Source organism: Schistocerca serialis, chromosome 2 (assembly GCF_023864345.2).
Source record: "Schistocerca serialis cubense isolate TAMUIC-IGC-003099 chromosome 2, iqSchSeri2.2, whole genome shotgun sequence".
NCBI lineage: Eukaryota > Metazoa > Arthropoda > Insecta > Orthoptera > Acrididae > Schistocerca > Schistocerca serialis.
The window spans coordinates 1,085,303,534-1,085,320,390 of record NC_064639.1 but is presented as its reverse complement, the minus strand read 5'-3'; the positions used below and the strand labels follow the sequence as shown (position 1 = coordinate 1,085,320,390).

The 16,857-nt window shown below is 41.1% G+C and overlaps 1 pseudogene; it reads left to right on the top strand.

The window, feature by feature from the left end:
* Positions 1 to 272: 272 nt before the first annotated feature.
* On the top strand, positions 273 to 390 carry LOC126459143 (5S ribosomal RNA; annotated as a pseudogene).
* The last annotated feature ends 16,467 nt before the right edge of the window (positions 391 to 16,857 follow it).

Genomic DNA, 16,857 nt, shown 5'->3' with positions numbered 1-16,857 from the left:
ACTGTTGCTGACAATTGTCCATGGAGCACGCATGCCCGTAATAATCGTTACGAGACCAGTTTAAAGTGCTGCTGTATTTTGTAACACGAAGGTTACTCGATTGATGACGTAGTGTATCGTCGAAAGTGATAGCCTAAAGATAAAACCCAAATAAGAGCGACTGGTAATGTTTTATTGGATATTGACCAGCCGTAGTCCCATACTCGAGACAGAAGATGGAGCTACATTCATTTATATTTCAGTCCGAAAATTTGTGGTTTTGTTATTTTAAGTGCAATGGCCTTGCCGCAGTGGATACACCGGTTCCCGTGAGGTCACCGAAGTTAAGCACTGTCGGGTGTGGTCGGCACTTGGATGGGTGACCATCCAGGCCGCCATGTGCTGTTGCCATTTTTCGGGGTGCACTCAGCCTCGTGATGCTAATTGAGGAGCTACTCGATCGATTAGTAGCGGCTTCGGTCAAGAATACCATCATACGACCGGGAGAGCGGTGTGCTGACCCCACGCCCCTCCTATCCGCATCCTGCACTGAGGATGACACGGCGGTCAGACGGTCCCGGTAGGCCACTCGTGGCCTGAAGACGGAGTGTACTTATTTTAAGTACTGTAGCATTGTTCCCCCTTTTTAAATTGTCGTTACTAAAATTATGACGAATATCTTGTATTTTCTTACAACTTATTAATAAGTTTTAAGAGTGATTTTAACCTCAAGACTGTTTGAATGAGCGACCGCTACGGTCGCAGGTTCGAATCCTGCCTCGGGCATGGATGTGTGTGATGTCTTTAGGTTAGTTAGGTTTAATTAGTTCTACGTTCTAGGCGACTGATGACCTCAGAGGTTAAGTCGCATAGTGTTTAGAGCCATTTGAACCATTTTGAACTGTTTGAATACTGAAATTTGCATTAAGATTATTTCGAGTTGCGATCTTTTTGAAGCAAACGTCAAAAAGTTTTACGCTTTGAAACATAACAGGGCGAAGATCAGGAACTATTCGTCATCACCTCTTCCCCCTTTTACGGCCAAATATAGGAGGTGAAAGTTTTTTCTGTCTCTAGAATTTGAACCGATTTCCTCTAAGTCGAGCTCCGCGCCACATGGGTGTGTTAGCAACGTCGGGTACGAAAGCAGGGACTTCGGCGGCAGCACGGATGAGACTAGACTAATTTTCGGATAGTTTTACTAGCTCGTGGAGCCGCAAGAGGACAACGGTTGTGTTCCATAAAATGTGTCACACCTTCTACCCCACAGACCTCACGCCTGTCTGTGAAGTTAATTTGTGTATTAAAACATCCATCCACAAATTAAATTTAAATAGGGCTCGCGCTACATAAATATAATTTAATGATATTTCTAGCAACGATTTTTCACCCTCTAATTTAGTTTTCACTGGAATCAAGGAGTGAATTCACTTCACAGTAGCAGTTGCGCCCTAGCCATGTACCAACAAATCATCACCGAAGTCCGTCTCAGTAACGGAACCTGTTGATGCAGTGGTAAACAGCTGTTAGAAAACAATGGTGTTAGTCACGCTTGTATCTGTCGCTGTTGCATATTCAATTTCGTGCAGTGTGTGTTCAGTTTCATTTGCCGTAAAGCATAAAGCATTCAACGCTCATTTCATTACCAGATAACCATTTAAATACATTAAGACGTCGATACTGAGTCATAGTTTACCATAACCTTAATTGCAAAAAAAAAAAAAAAAAAATGGTTCAATTGGCTCTGAGCACTATGGGACTTAACTGCTGAGGTCATCAGTCCCCTAGAACTTAGAACTACTTAAACGTAACTAACCTAAGGACATCACACACATCCATGCCCGAGGCAGGATTCGAAGCTGCGACTGTAGCGGTCGCGCGGTTCCAAACTGTAGCGCCTAGAACCGCTCGTCCATCCGGCCGGTCCCTTAATTGCAAGACGTTTACATTGTTACCGGCGCCATTCTTTCGGTATTGAGGGTCATTTGTATGTAAATGGGTGGAAACGAAGTATTCTATAGTGGCAAAGTTTCAATTGAACTCATAGTTTTGCCAGTAACAGCGGCTATTACTGCAGCAGACTGTTCTGCAATACAGCGATATTATTTCCATCGTTATATATTTTTAATTTGTTTGTGTAAGTTAAATACATACCTATGACTAAAGTAATTTATCGGTCACAATGGGTTATGTTTTATCAGCTGTCAATCTATCTTAAAGATATAAAATTAATATACAGTGAAACAATTTAGAAATAAAATAGTCACTTGTTTATTTTGCCTTTACGGGTTTCGATGGTTCACACCATTCTCTTCTGGTGGCCCATAGTTGATTTCCATAGCTGATGTTAGCGAATAGTATAGACGTCTTTCCACAGTAGGAGACTACGGGCAGTGTAGGCTATGTTCCATCTTTCGAGGGACGGTAGAAACAAAAAAACGTCTGCATACTGCTGCATGTTGCATGACCTCTCCACTGTGCATTATGTTGACATTGTCACTTCACTCTATACTAAGACTCTAAATGTTTATTAACTTTGCTTGTGATCTACAAAAAAATTGTATATGCTGCATTTATTTCACAACAATTCGTATTTTCTGACTGCTGCAATGATCAGCTCCATTACTTATTTAAAAATATGCATTATATTTTTCTTTCAGTCTATGTTGTTTGGATTCCTATACAGCGAGCGCATGGTTAAAAACATCTACCGACGTCGAAACTTATTTTTACGAGGTGCATTCAAGTTCTAAGGCCTCCGATTTTTTTTCTAACTAACTACTCACCCGAAATCGATGGAACTGGCATTACTTCTCGATGTAATCGCCCTGCAGACGTACACATTTTTCACAACGCTGACGCCATAATTCCATGGCAGCGGCGAAGGCTTCTTTAGGAGTCTGTTTTGACCACTGGAAAATCGCAGAGGCAATAGCAGCACGGCTGGTGAATGTGCGGCCACGGAGAGTGTCTTTCATTGTTGGAAAAAGCCAAAAGTTACTAGGAGCCAGGTCAGGTGAGTAGAGAGCGTGAGGAATCACTTCAAAGTTGTTATCACGAAGAATCTGTTGCGTAACGTTAGCTCGATGTGCGGGTGCGTTGTCTTGGTGAAACAGCACACGTGCAACTCTTCTCGGACGTTTTTGTTGCAGTGCAGGAAGGAATTTATTCTTCAAAACATTTTCGTAGGATGCACCTGTTACCGTAGTGCCCTTTGACGCAATGGGTAAGGATTACGCCCTCGCTGTCCCAGAACATGGGCACCATCATTTTTTCAGCACTGGCGGTTACCCGAAATTTTTTTGGTGGCGGTGAATCTGTGTGCTTCAATTGAGCTGACTGGCGCTTTGTTTCTGGATTGAAAAATTGCATCCACGTCTCATCCGGTGTCACAACCGACGAAAAGAAAGTCCCATTCATGCTGTCGTTACGCGTCAACATTGCTTGGCAACAAGCCACACGGGCAGCCATGTCGTCGTCCGTCAGCATTCGTGGCACCTACCTGGATGACACTTTTCGCATTTTCAGGTCGTCATGCAGGATTGTGTGCACAGAACCCACAGAAATGCCAACTCTGGAGGCGACCTGTTCAACAGTCACTCGGCGATCCCCCAAAACAATTCTCTCCACTTTCTCGATCATGTCATCAGACCGGCTTGTGCGAGCCCGCGGTTGTTTCGGTTTGTTGTCACACGATGTTCTGCCTTCATTAAACTGTCGCACCCACGAATGCACTTTCGACACATCCATAACTCCATCACCACATGTCTCCTTCAACTGTCGATGAATTTCAATTGGTTTCACACCACGCAAATTCAGAAAACGAATGATTGCACGCTGTTCAAGTAAGGAAAACGTCGCCATTTTAAGTATTTAAAACAGTTCTCATTCTCGCCGCTGGCGGTAAAATTCCATCTGCCGTACGGTGCTGCCATCTGTGGGACGTATTGACAATGAACGCTGCCTCATTTTAAAACAATGTGCATGTTTCTATCTCTTTCCAGTCCGGTGAAAAAAAAATCGGAGGCCTTAGAACTTGAATGCAATTCGTATTATTCAGGTAGCTTTCAGTGTACTATACCATTTAGTTACTTGCAAACCAAGGAAGGAAGTTTACTGGTATTTATCACATTTCCTTAAGAGCAGCGTCCATCGCTTTTCGGTGCCGTATATTATCCTTTTCATACTATAATGTTCTTCCCGGGTGTGAAGATATCACCTACACAAAGTTACAACTATCTTATAATTTACTTTAGAAAACTAGGTTTATGTGGGACATCTTCTAGAAATATGTGTGAAAAGCGATAAAAATCCATGCTGCTATATGGCCTGTATACAAAAAAGAAAATACTACTGTTTGGTGTGCCGCCTCCAGTGATCAGCAACGATATTACAGACAAAAGAGAAACGCTCAGTGAGGTAACTACTCGCAGAAGAACCGGCTACAAATGATGACTCTAGGGACATACTACAATCCTCTACGTATCGCTCCCAAAGATATAGTGGGCACAAGATTAGACTAATTACAGCATTCAGACAATCATTCTTCCCGCGCTCCATACGTGAATGGAACAGGAAGAAATCCTAGTAATTGGTCACTTCTGCAATGCCGTTTACGGTGGTTTGCAGAATATTGATGTAGGTGTAGATAAGTGTTTTATCATAGCACCTCATTTGTTATCTGCCGCTGGACAGATGCCTCTCTCAGATCTTTACATGCATTCCATTCTTCGTTTCTACGTATGCGTGTGCTTCATATATGTTTTTTGTTTCGGCCTTCTCCAGCAAAGACCATCCTTTGTTTATCTACTATGCATTAGCCTGGCTGCATGTCAAGTATACGTCCACATAACGTACCTTACAGTCATAGCTATGTCTTCCACTCCCACCTGTGCCCTTATACGTTTATTTGTTTTCCTGTCTCTTGTACGAGAGGAAGAGGACTTCAAAAAGTAAGTTAAACATTGCTGTGGCAAGTCAAGCATCCTTTACTGAATGATGCAATACATGTCAAAGTAACACAAATGCATGGCCCTACTTTTCAACACTGTCACCAAATCTCTGTACATAACAGCGGACTCGTCTACTACTCGTTAGTTCCTCAACGATAGAAATTCACTCTTTGGCCACGGACCCATTCTAGAAGCGCTGTGTGAACGTCCTCATCATCAAAAAATCAGTTCCTCGATTGCCTGATGACTGTCGCCTGTGGTCGATATCGATGGCCTTCCTCCCCGATCAGCATCTCCCACGTCTGTGCGGCTTTGGTCAAATTGTAGACACCGTTTCGCTACGACTCGACGCGACACTGCTTCAACATGGATTCCGCAAACAGAGATGCTTTGAAGCTCAGCTCGCTCTGTTTCTTCATCAGATCCACAGTGCCACCATTTGAGACAGTCCCGCACTGCCGTTTAGCGAAAAAAAAATAGGCGCTTATAGAGTATCGGTGATAGGACTGTTACTGCTGAAACTGTTTACTCATAAAACCGGCACCTCCGCTGAAAGGAATATGAACGAAGAAAATCAACGTACATCATCGCTTTCTTACATTTTTATTGTACAGTTTCATTATTAACTATGTCATTAACAGTTTAAGTTAGAGATTTACTTTTATTAGTTTAATAAGCATATTTTAGAAAGGAATTTCAAGTCTGTGTTCAAAACGTTCTCCGCCAACATCTAAGCAAACTTGTGAACGTCGAAGCATGTTCAGGATAACACTTTTCAGTACTCTTTGAGCAATATTCGAAATTTCTTCACATATGTTGTTTTTCAATGTGTCAAGTGTTCTGGGATTGTTGCGGTAGACTCTAGCCTTTAGAAATTCCCAGAGGTAAGAGGTAAAAATCACATGGTGACAAGTCGTGAGAGTGGGGTGGTCACAAGCCCTTACTAATGGTCCTCTCTTCTGTAAAATCAGTACGTATACGAGCTAAGGAAAAATCCAACGTATGAGAAGTTGCCCCATCTTGATGGAAATTTGCACAACATTTTTCGTTTGGAGTTAACAGAGCCGAAAATTGACTATGGAGTTGCAAGTAAACATCGGTGTTGACAGTTTTGTTGAAGTAAGGCCCGATAATTCTGTTACCAGATACAGTACACCATACATCAAATTTTACATCGTGTAACGGCTTTTGCAGTATGCCATGGGGATTCTCTGTAGCCAAGTGTCTTGTGTTTTGAGAATTAACGAAACCCGACAGATGAAACAAAGCTTCATCCATCGAGAAAAGGAGGAACGGATCAAGATGTCCCCTAGCGACATTTTCCAGCAACAAATTACAGTAATGTGTAAGCTTACACTTGTCCGCTTCTTTTCTTTGCTGAACAACACTCACACGGTAAGGTTTCATTTTTAAGCCATGAAGGATGTGTTGACATGACCTGCGAGATTTTCCACATTGCTGTGATAATCGTCGTGTTGACTTGTAGGGACTTCTTTCAAAGTGTCCCGTCACGTTTGCCACAACTTCAGGTGTACGTACATTCGGTGCCTTATTTCTCTTTCATTTAACAACACTGCCTGTCGGACGCCACTTTCTCAGTAGATCCTGAATCGTAGATTTTACAGGAATATTACTTTCAGGAAACTTTTCATGAAAAGTGTCACGAACTACTTTAATGCATTCAGACCGCACATATTCTTCAACAATCAACACACGTTCTTCAATAATGGAGTAAGGCATAAGGTTTATAACGACTACTTTCCGTATGAACTACTCGCACGCTACTGCTGTTGGAAGGTGGCAAAGAAAGTGACAAGCTAGTAATGCTACTCACGTGCGTTCGCATTCCAGTTCGGGTCGGATTTATGTGCGCCACTATATATATGCGTCGGACGCTCTCCAAGGCTGTTGCAGATGATGCGCGTGCCTCTAACAAAGTAGCAACGCCAGAAGCAAAAGATACTAACGATTTGCAGAATGACTCCAGAGAACTGATGAATGATGCAGGCTCTGGCAGCTGACCCTGAATGTAAATAAATAAATAAATGTAACATATTGCGCTTACATAGGAAAAGAAATCCACTACTGTATAGCTACACTATTGATGACAAACGGCTGGCGACAGTGTCTGCCGTAAAATATCTAGGAGTAACTATCCGGAGATACCTTAAGTGGGATGACCACATGAAACGAATAGTCGGAAAAGCACATGCCAGACTCAGATTCATAGGTAGTTTCTTAAGGAAATGTAACTCATCCTTGAAGGAAGTGGGTTATAAGGCGCTTGTGTGACCCATTTTGGATTATTGTTCATCTACCTGGGATCCCTACCAGATAGGACCGATGCAAGAGATAGAAAAGATCCAACGAAGAGCGGCACGTTTCGTCACGGGATCGTTTAGTCGGCACGAGAACGTTACAAACTCCACTGACAGACGTTACAAGAGGGCGTTGTGCATCACGGAGAGATTCACTATTGAAATTTCGAGAGAGCGTTTTCCGGGAAGAGTCGGACAACATATTACATAATGACCATGATGAAAAAATTCGAGAAGTTAGAGCCAATACAGAGGCTTACCGAGAAACATTCTTCACACCTGCTATTCGCGAGTGGAACAGGGTTGGAGGGCTCAGTTAGTGATACGAAAAGTACCCTCCGACACACACCATTAGGTGGCTTGTGGAGTATAATGTAGATGCAGATGGTCTATATTGTAGACTCCCCACTATATGCTTCTGCATGAAATTTAGCCTAAGTTTAACTCCCACTGTATAAAAAGTCTTCTTATTGTCAAAACTACGTACCCACAAACTGTTACCCAACTTTAACTCGTATGCTAAGCTTTGACTAAACAGAACATAATTTGAATTAAACTGTAGCTCGTCTGAATACAACTTGTCTTGGTATTAAATGCGCAATTGAAGTAAAACAATTATCTGGCCCTAATCAAAATTTCCACTTACCTCGCGTCTTGGCAACATTGTTGCAGGTTTTTCGAAGGCACAACAATAAACAGCAAGCAGGCAGCGGCTAAGCTGGACTTCTATTTTTAAATACAATTTCCAAACATTATTCAAACTGTTGCATATCATATGGTGCAATGTAAAAACGCGTAATGATATACATTCATTAAACAGTAGCTGTTCCTATGAAATGATATTCCAAGACAACGATTTTAGAATAAAGCATGTATTCAAAAAGGCAGAGTAAAATTTCACATCTTGATACATAACACTGGTCTGAATACTACACTTAACAAAGTGAACACTGATTTGAAATGGGTATAGTGTAACTAATGAATTTCTATAAAAATACAACAGCCTAATCAGTTGATATCTTAATGCATGACTGAGGAAAGTGGGGTAGTCTTTCCCTCAGCTCTTAGCAAGTTAACTAGCTGACAATAATCGTTCTTATAAACTAGTTGCTCAGTGCTGCAGTCTTACCCCAAACTTATTCTCTTCAAAAATAATGTTATTCAAAACTTATATTATTTCCGCCTTCGAATACACAAATCATACTCATACTTGCTGACTTTTTCAATCAATCTTTCATCATCTAACAGATATGTCCACCACCTATCAAATTTCAACTAAGACTGTATCAGATTCCGCAGAGGCCAAGTCCGTGCCACGACAACACCAAAGACTGTTTAACAAACAGCAACGCAGCTTGCGCTCTCTGTGACGTGCGCATCGATAACTTACAAAAATCAAAATGACGTGCCCTATAACCCTACTATTACTATTGTAATTTAGTATGTTTTTACCTTTTTTTATTTTGAGTTTTTCCTCATTACAGAGGCTTATCTCCAACATCACAATTTACTCGGAAATTACAGTACAAAGAATAAACGTTCTTAAACTATATTTTCAAAATATTCCTCCAGGTGTTTCGATCTCGTGTGTTCTCTTCATCTGCGCCCATTCTCCTCATTGTGTGCTGTACATTTTGGAGCCAGGTGGTCATAGGTCGTCCTCTTCTTCTTCTCCCCTCCGGTTCCCACTTTTCTTATTCTGGTTTCCTCCATTCGTCGTACATGCCCGTACCACTGTAATTTCTTCCTATCCATTACGTCACATATTCTTTCTTTTATTTCCATGCTCCTTATTATTTCTGTGTTCCTTATCTTTTCTCTCCTGGAGATTCATGCCGATCTTCTCCAGAAGTCCGTCTCTAGTGTTTGTAATTTTTTAATGTGCTTCAGGTTAATTGTCCAGATCTCCGTTCCATACAGAACCACGCTCTCTAACATGGATTTGTATATTAATTTTTTAGTTCTGCTCATTACATTCCTGCTCCATAATACTGAGTTAAGCATCCCAATGACCTTCCGTCTGCTACTAATTCTTTTATTGATTTCTTACTCTGATTTTCCCTCGATTTCTAAAATGGATCCCAAATAACAGAAAGTATTTATCTTTTTGATTTTCTTTCCTTCAATGTATAGCTCATCTGAATCATTAGTCAAGTATTCTGTTTCTTGGTAATTAATCTTCAAGCCCCAAGTTTTTATGTTACTGCTGGTTGATCGCACATCCTCACCATCTTGTGCTACGACTACTTGATCATCAGCAAACAATGCTTTTACCTAAATTACAGAAAATCCCTTCTCTATGTTGCCACGTATAACCCTCTTACTAAATTGTTTAGTTTTCAAATAAAGCACACTATGGGAGGATAATCCTGTTAATATGAAAATCTAATCGATAGAGTTACTCTTTTTACAGGATTTGACCTGTGTTGTGTCTAATGGATAAGTAAATCAGTCTATTCAATTCTTTTCCTAAGATCTTACCTTGGGGTTAGAAAGAAACGCGGTATGAATAGTATTATATCGAGGCTAGGACAACTCAGGTTCAAGTTCACTTAGTGGTTTAAAATATGTACTAACGGTCGCCAGCCAATCCAGGCAATGAAACAGGTAAGTATTGGAGAAGCAGAAGTATGAATTTTGCCTACTTTCGTGCAACTGTTTAAGTTGCATCTTCAAATAAATATTACTCCACGTAAACAATCTTGGACTACACCCTTATACATTACGTTTTTAAAAGCGAAAAAGCCCAGTAGATAACGTCAAGGAAACCAAAAAAATTTGGCCAGGGGGACCTTTGGAAAAGCACTTTCCATAATCAACAAATTTAAAAACTAAAATTCTTAGATACTAAAGCACAACATTTTATACTGGACATTTCACTTCAAGAAAACCTCGTTCTTACTAGAATTTACTTTCAAAAGCTATTACTCTTTGAACTAACTGTTTATATTCATTTAATATATTCTAGTAACTTTGCTCCACTCTGACTGAATTTTACGTAAGCAAAGTTTTGCTATAACACTTTGCAGTAGTTAAGAAAACTTCCTCATTATTTACCCAAAAACAATTTATGTGGTGCCTGTTTATATTAGTTTGGCACTTCATAAGTCTATAAACGGGATACTCGGATTAATCAAACACCAGGAAGGAACCCTGTATAGGTGTATGATTAGGATGGAATAACAGGATGAACAAGTTTCTTTAAAGTTCAAGAATGAGTATTGAAACGCTGTTTAAATTAATGATTCACGCTGTACAAGAGTAAAATACAAAAAAATCTTATCTCGTGGCTGTAGGCCTGGGTGTGGTGAACAGTTATGACGGCTACACTACCCACAGCACGACCCGCAAGTCTCTTGCTGTATGGGCTCAAACTTTCATCTTGGCATAGTTCAATTTTACATACAGTAGCCCAACAACTCGCAGGTATGCCGTAAGACGCTTGCAGTCTCCATCCGAGGCAATTTTGTGCAAATTTGCAGGCAAAGCTTCTCCTGCTCCACGAGGGTGTTGCCTCAATCGCTGCTGCCTACAGACTGTGTTACTCACTTCCCACACTTGCTCTACGTAGCCCCCCAATTCGCCGTTGACACCTTTTCCACTCCCCAGTGCCACTTTCGTTTCAAACAAAAGCGCAATGACTTTTACGTAACAAATATTTCTTACACTGATCCTAAGCGTGACCATTTCTCACAATTGTCAAATTTACATCAACACGAACAATTTATACACACAAATATTGTAAATACAGAATGTCATCAGAAAATTATTTAACATAATAAACAATTTGCATATTATTTTACTTACAATACTCACATACAATGCAAAGAACTTCCATCTCCAGTATTGCACACTTCACTTTAGATATACAGAAAATGTGGTATCAATATGCGAAAATTTTAAAGCAAAATATTACAATAGTTTAGATGAACCATAAACAAAGTTTTATAGCTCACCTTACAATATATCGCCGGGAATTTACGGTGAATCTGTCTGTAATTTAGACGTTTCTCCCACTATAATCGGACTGCCCCGCGCACTTCCAAGTTTGAGAACGTTTCAAGTTGTCGCGCCACTCCCCTCTCACGCTATGACGCATCTGCCACCATACTGCAGCAGAACCGTATCTGCAGAAAACTCGGAACACGTACTCTCTCCTGACAACGCCCCACTCTTTTTGTGCAATGGTTTTAGCGTGGGACTACGTGTGTAACTTATTTTCTGAAGTTACCCTCGTAGTAACTCAGAATATGCATCTCACTATTGCACGCTGGGTAATCCTCACTGTAGTGAAGGCAATACAAATGCTGAAATGCTGATACGTCTGCAGAGATCTATCGAATTGTGCCATCCGATTAGGAACTAATCGTGCAATTTGCAAATGGAAGGTGTATAGTGAAAAACGCTAAATAAAATTCGTAGGACTTAAAAAATCCTGAAAGTATGGGTTTCAAGTGGTGGTAACAACCGACAGTAGAGACAAGTGCGTAGCAGAAATCAAAACTACGTTTCAAGTCTCTATCTCGATATAGAAAAAGTTAACTACGAAACTTACGAGCGGATTAAAACTGTTTGACGAACCGGAAATCGAATCATTTCCCAGGCTCGAGTTCCTCCCAGCAGCTTTCAGATCAGTGCACACTGCGCTACAGACTGAAAATTTATTCTGCAAGTCAACCATGTTCGTAGCGTCAGATACTTCCGGAACCGTTGTAGCTAATGAAACAAGATATTTGTAAAGTGGTCATATACAAATAATCAAACCCTTCGTTGCATTTTTTTATCTACTGAAATACCAAATAAATCATTCAGTTTTAAAACCGAAGCGAGTGTTTTAATATATTTATAGAGCGAGTGGATTATGGTGATATAGCACTTGTCTTGATCTGCCGGGAAAGATTAAAGAAAATTGAATTGCTCGAATATCTCGGCAGATGAAAAACTTAATAACATTGATCGATCATACACACGAATCCCAGATGCTTCCAGTACTTTCACTTGCGAAAAACCTGTTTCGAGCTTGACTGGAGTTGTGAGCTTACACAGCTGATTCGGAATATCCATTGAATTTATAAGCTGTAGGCTGTTAAGGGAATTTCCAAAATCAACGAATCAAACTGTGCCTGTCTAAAACCTTTAAAACGTGTTATTCGTTTCCAAAGCGAACTTAATACATGATGCAAATCACAATTACCTTTAAAATTTTTGAAAACTTTTCTTCTGCATGATTTCAAATATTTAGGCAGTGCTTTTATGTTAATAAGTACCTATAGGCCAGTAAGCAGTTTTAAGACGCAGACTGGTAGATGCAAGTATTTTTCCAACTGAAACATATAAGACAGAAACATCGCTTAATCATCAACCCTTTATGTTAGATTACTGGATAGAGGCCCCATCTAGGTTTTCCACGGTGCTCGTGGTCGTTTTCCACGCTGGAATATTGCTTTATGGCTCTTTTTATGCTATTTTGAAGTGCCAAAAACCGCAGAAAAAAATATTTTTGGGCCATGTCAAATGACATTTCTATGCCTCTACCACATTTTTTACGGCGAATAATATATTACGCGATATAAATACTATGCCTCTGTGGTGATGCTACAATTATAAAAAATAATTTCAACTCAATTGCACGTAGCCGTTATTCACATCTTGTATGAAATCATTATTTCAAAAGGGAGAAAGGTTTCATTTTAATAAGCTATCAACGCAGGTGTCGTCTGGGATGGCTGAAAATATAGTTTATGATAAGACTGTTCGAGAATATATTTCTGTGCCCACAGTAGCGGACTCATACAGCCATAGCTCACAGTTAGCCTCGTGAGGAAGACGCTACGCATGGTCTAGCCTAATGGTTGTCAACCTGGTCCCTACTGTCCACTAGTGGACGTTTCAGCTTTCATGGTGGGCGGAAAACGATACGGGTTTTAAAAACATTTTCGTTAGGTTTTTATAAAATTCTGACATAAAATGTTTGGTAAGTAATTATTATTACATGCTTTACCTTCTTGTAAGTGTGCTTTACAAATTTTATAGAGTTACTTCCCTACTTTACAAATCATTGTTAATGTGACACCAGAGGGCGCTTAGAAAATTTTACTATTTACAGAGATACAAACGTGGACGGTAGTTAAAAACGGTTGACTACCTCTGATCTAACAGGTGTAGAAGTATGAAACCGGAATATCTCTATAGATGGTGCTAGCTGTCAGTGTAGGACCCGTGAAACTGCCTCTGCAGCGCCATCTGCTTCCTGTAACGGCTGACGACGAATGTCAACACACAGTAACCCAAGTTCCATACATCGGTATCCGTTTCAAACCCGTAAACGTCTCGAATTTTGTGCCTACAAACTACTATTTGCGTACAACATTGGTTTCCTGTTATCACGTAAAGAAAACTGCTGCAGAATCTATCGAATGCTTGTAGAAGCTTTCGGCGAACATGCCCTTGGAAAAACACAGTGTTTCGAGTGGTTCAGAACATTCAAAAGTGGTGATTTTGACGTGAGAAACTGCTGGAAACGACCGAAAAAGTTCGAAGACAACGAATTGCAGGCCTTATTGGATGAAGATGACACTCAGACTCAACAGCAACTTGGGTAACAATTGAATGTGACGCAGAAAGCCGTTTCTCTTAGGTTGAAAGCTGTGGGAAAGGTGCAGAAAGTGGGAAAATGGGTTCCGCGTGAACTGAATGAAAGACAGCAAGCAAATCGAAAGACCAATTGTGAAATGCTGCTCGCTAGATACAAAAGAAAGTTGTTTCTCCATCGAATAGTGACAGGTGATAAAAAATGATCGATTGACAAACCTAAGTGTTATAAATCTTGGATGAACGCTGGCAAACCATAGACATCCACTGCAAAGGCAATTCGCTTTGGAAAGAAGACAATGCTCTGTGTTTGGTGGAATCAGAAGGGTGTCATCTATAATGAGCTGCTAAAACCTGGTTAAACCGTTAACAACGATCGCTACAAACATGAAAAACCTCGGGAATATCGAAAAAGGCAACACAAAGTCATATTGCTCCATGATAACGCCCATTCACACACAACAGAACTGGTCAGGGAAGCGATGGAGGCGTTCAGTTGGGAAATACTAGGGCGTGCGCCTTGTTCTCCAGACTTGACTCCGTCCGATTATCAACTATTTGCTTGCCTTGGACACGCTCTCGCTGAACAACGCTTCATTTCGTATGAAAGTGTTGTTTTTTTGCGTGGCATTCATAGACTGCAGGAGAGGTGGGAGAAATGTATAAATAGCAATGGACATTACTTTGAATAAAATTCTGTTTATCATTTTCTGACAGCAAACGTGTAATTAATGCAACCAAATTCCGGTTTCATATTTATACACGTGATAGCCTTTTCTGTGTAAAACTGTCCAACTTGCAAGAGTGAGCCGATGTGGCTTGGACGATGTCTCCATCTCCTTTTATTATGTTCGTCTCCATGCTTAACTCACAAACTGTATGTCATCAATCTGAAGAAACATAGTGTTTTTAGGTGTCAGTAATTGACTGCTACAAAGCGTAGGCATAAAATTAACACTGGCTTCGTTATGCAACATTCACTGTGCGTAATTGATCCATAAAAGGCTGCAATGATATCGCTATAAGCTACATCCAATGGTAAACGTATCTCAGGTAATGAGGAAGTGCTGACCATAAATGAACTATGAATACGTATTACGGGCATTGTTACTAACGTTCATTGACGTTTACAAGTACATCAACGGCGTAATGTTTCTAGTGCCAGATGAAATATAACCTCTAAATGTGTCTTGAATGGCTGATGCTAGTTCTCATTCCTGCCACCGGGCAATGCGAAGCGTTGTAACTGCCAGCTGAAGATGACTGCATCGCGGGCGAAATGCCTCGTGAGTGTAATAAACTTCTGGTTGCACGCCGAACTGTTGTTTCCTGCGCCTCTCATCCCATCAGCCACGGACTGAAAACTCTGCAATATGGATAAAAAGATAACGTGAATTAGTACCACATAATGCTTCCCAAATGAAACAGGCTGTGGGAACAGGCTACTGCCGCAGATTTCATTACCAAAGCAGAACTTTTACGATTACAGTGTCATTAAACTCGATAATATCCTTTTTCTCTTCAAGATACAACTGTAATTAGTACGGGGCCACTACCTCTGGCTCGAAGCTTCCATGATGGTGTCGGAGTCTCATCAATGTTGACATGTGACGTCTCGACTTAATCGCGAGAACAGCTACTCACATGGCCTGACCGAACTCAGTTCCACGTTTTGGTTCAAATGGCTCTGAGCACTATGCGACTCAATTTCTGTGGTCATAAGTCGCCTAGAACTTAGAACTAATTAAACCTAGCTAACCTAAGGCCATCACACACATCCATGCCCGAGGCAGGATTTGAACCTGCGACCGTAGCGGTCGCTCGGTTGCAGCTTGTAGCGCCTAGAACCGCATGGCCACTCCGGCCGACTTCCACGTTTTCCAACATCACTAAAGTCTGATGTGAATACCGTACATGAATTTTCCTTCTGTCGCCTCAACAGCCAGTGACACTAACCAATGGACATTAAGGCAGTCAACGGAAATTTGTATAATATTTTTTTCATCGTGCTGAAACTTCAGCGATTATAGTAGTAGTAGTAGAGGGGTTTTGTGGGCGCACGACAGCAAGGTCTTCAGCGCCCGTTCAGTATCATAGTGAGACGGGTGTAAAAAAAAAAAAAAAAAGAAACCTCAGAACATTTACATAAAACGGAACATAAAACACGGGGAACAATCATTGAAAAATATGTGCTCACCCACACCGAAGCGTGGGATGAAGCAGGGCGTCAGCAGTAAAACATGGACAACACAGGAAGAAAATGGTAGAGGGAGCTAAAACAATGTAGCAGATGGAAGTGGCTGGCTGACCGCAAGGAAAAAAGGGAGGAGTCAGCCACTCTGCAATACACTAAAACCTCCAGCATAAAAGTTTAGGCCAGAGTCCAGACACAAAACTTAAAAACCCTAGACACACACGTCTCATCGTTAGCTAAAACACAAGGCAGATCCCCATCAACTTGTGCTTCTGCCCTTACATCACGGTATAAAATGCAGTCCGTTAAAATGTGCCGTACAGAGATTGGCACACCACAAGCATCACAAAACGGAGGATCCTCCCGCCGTAATCAGCGATTATACTTGATGTAAATAGTAAAAACTGATTTATTTTCGTTCTTTTTCGCCTTAGCTTTTTATTCAGTTTGTAAGATGAACAACTAATGTTTTCACAGTGTCCGGATGTTTAGCTGGGTGGTAACGTGCTCACCTCCCATGCAAGCAGGCCCGGGTTCGATTACCGGCTGGGCTGGAGATTTTCTCCGCTCAGGGAATGGTTGTTGCGTTGTGCTCATCATCATTTCATCGTCATCACCGGTGCGCAAGTCGCCCGGTGTGGCGTCGAATGAACTAAGACTTTCTCTTGGCGGCCGAACTTCCCCGAATAGGGTTTTCCCGGCCAACGATGCCATACGCTCATTTCCATTTTGCTACCGCAGTAGGTCTAATCGGGTTACGTAATTTCAGTTGTGCCTTCAGTGTATGTTGTTGTGGATCAATAACTTACAGATGTCCTTCTAC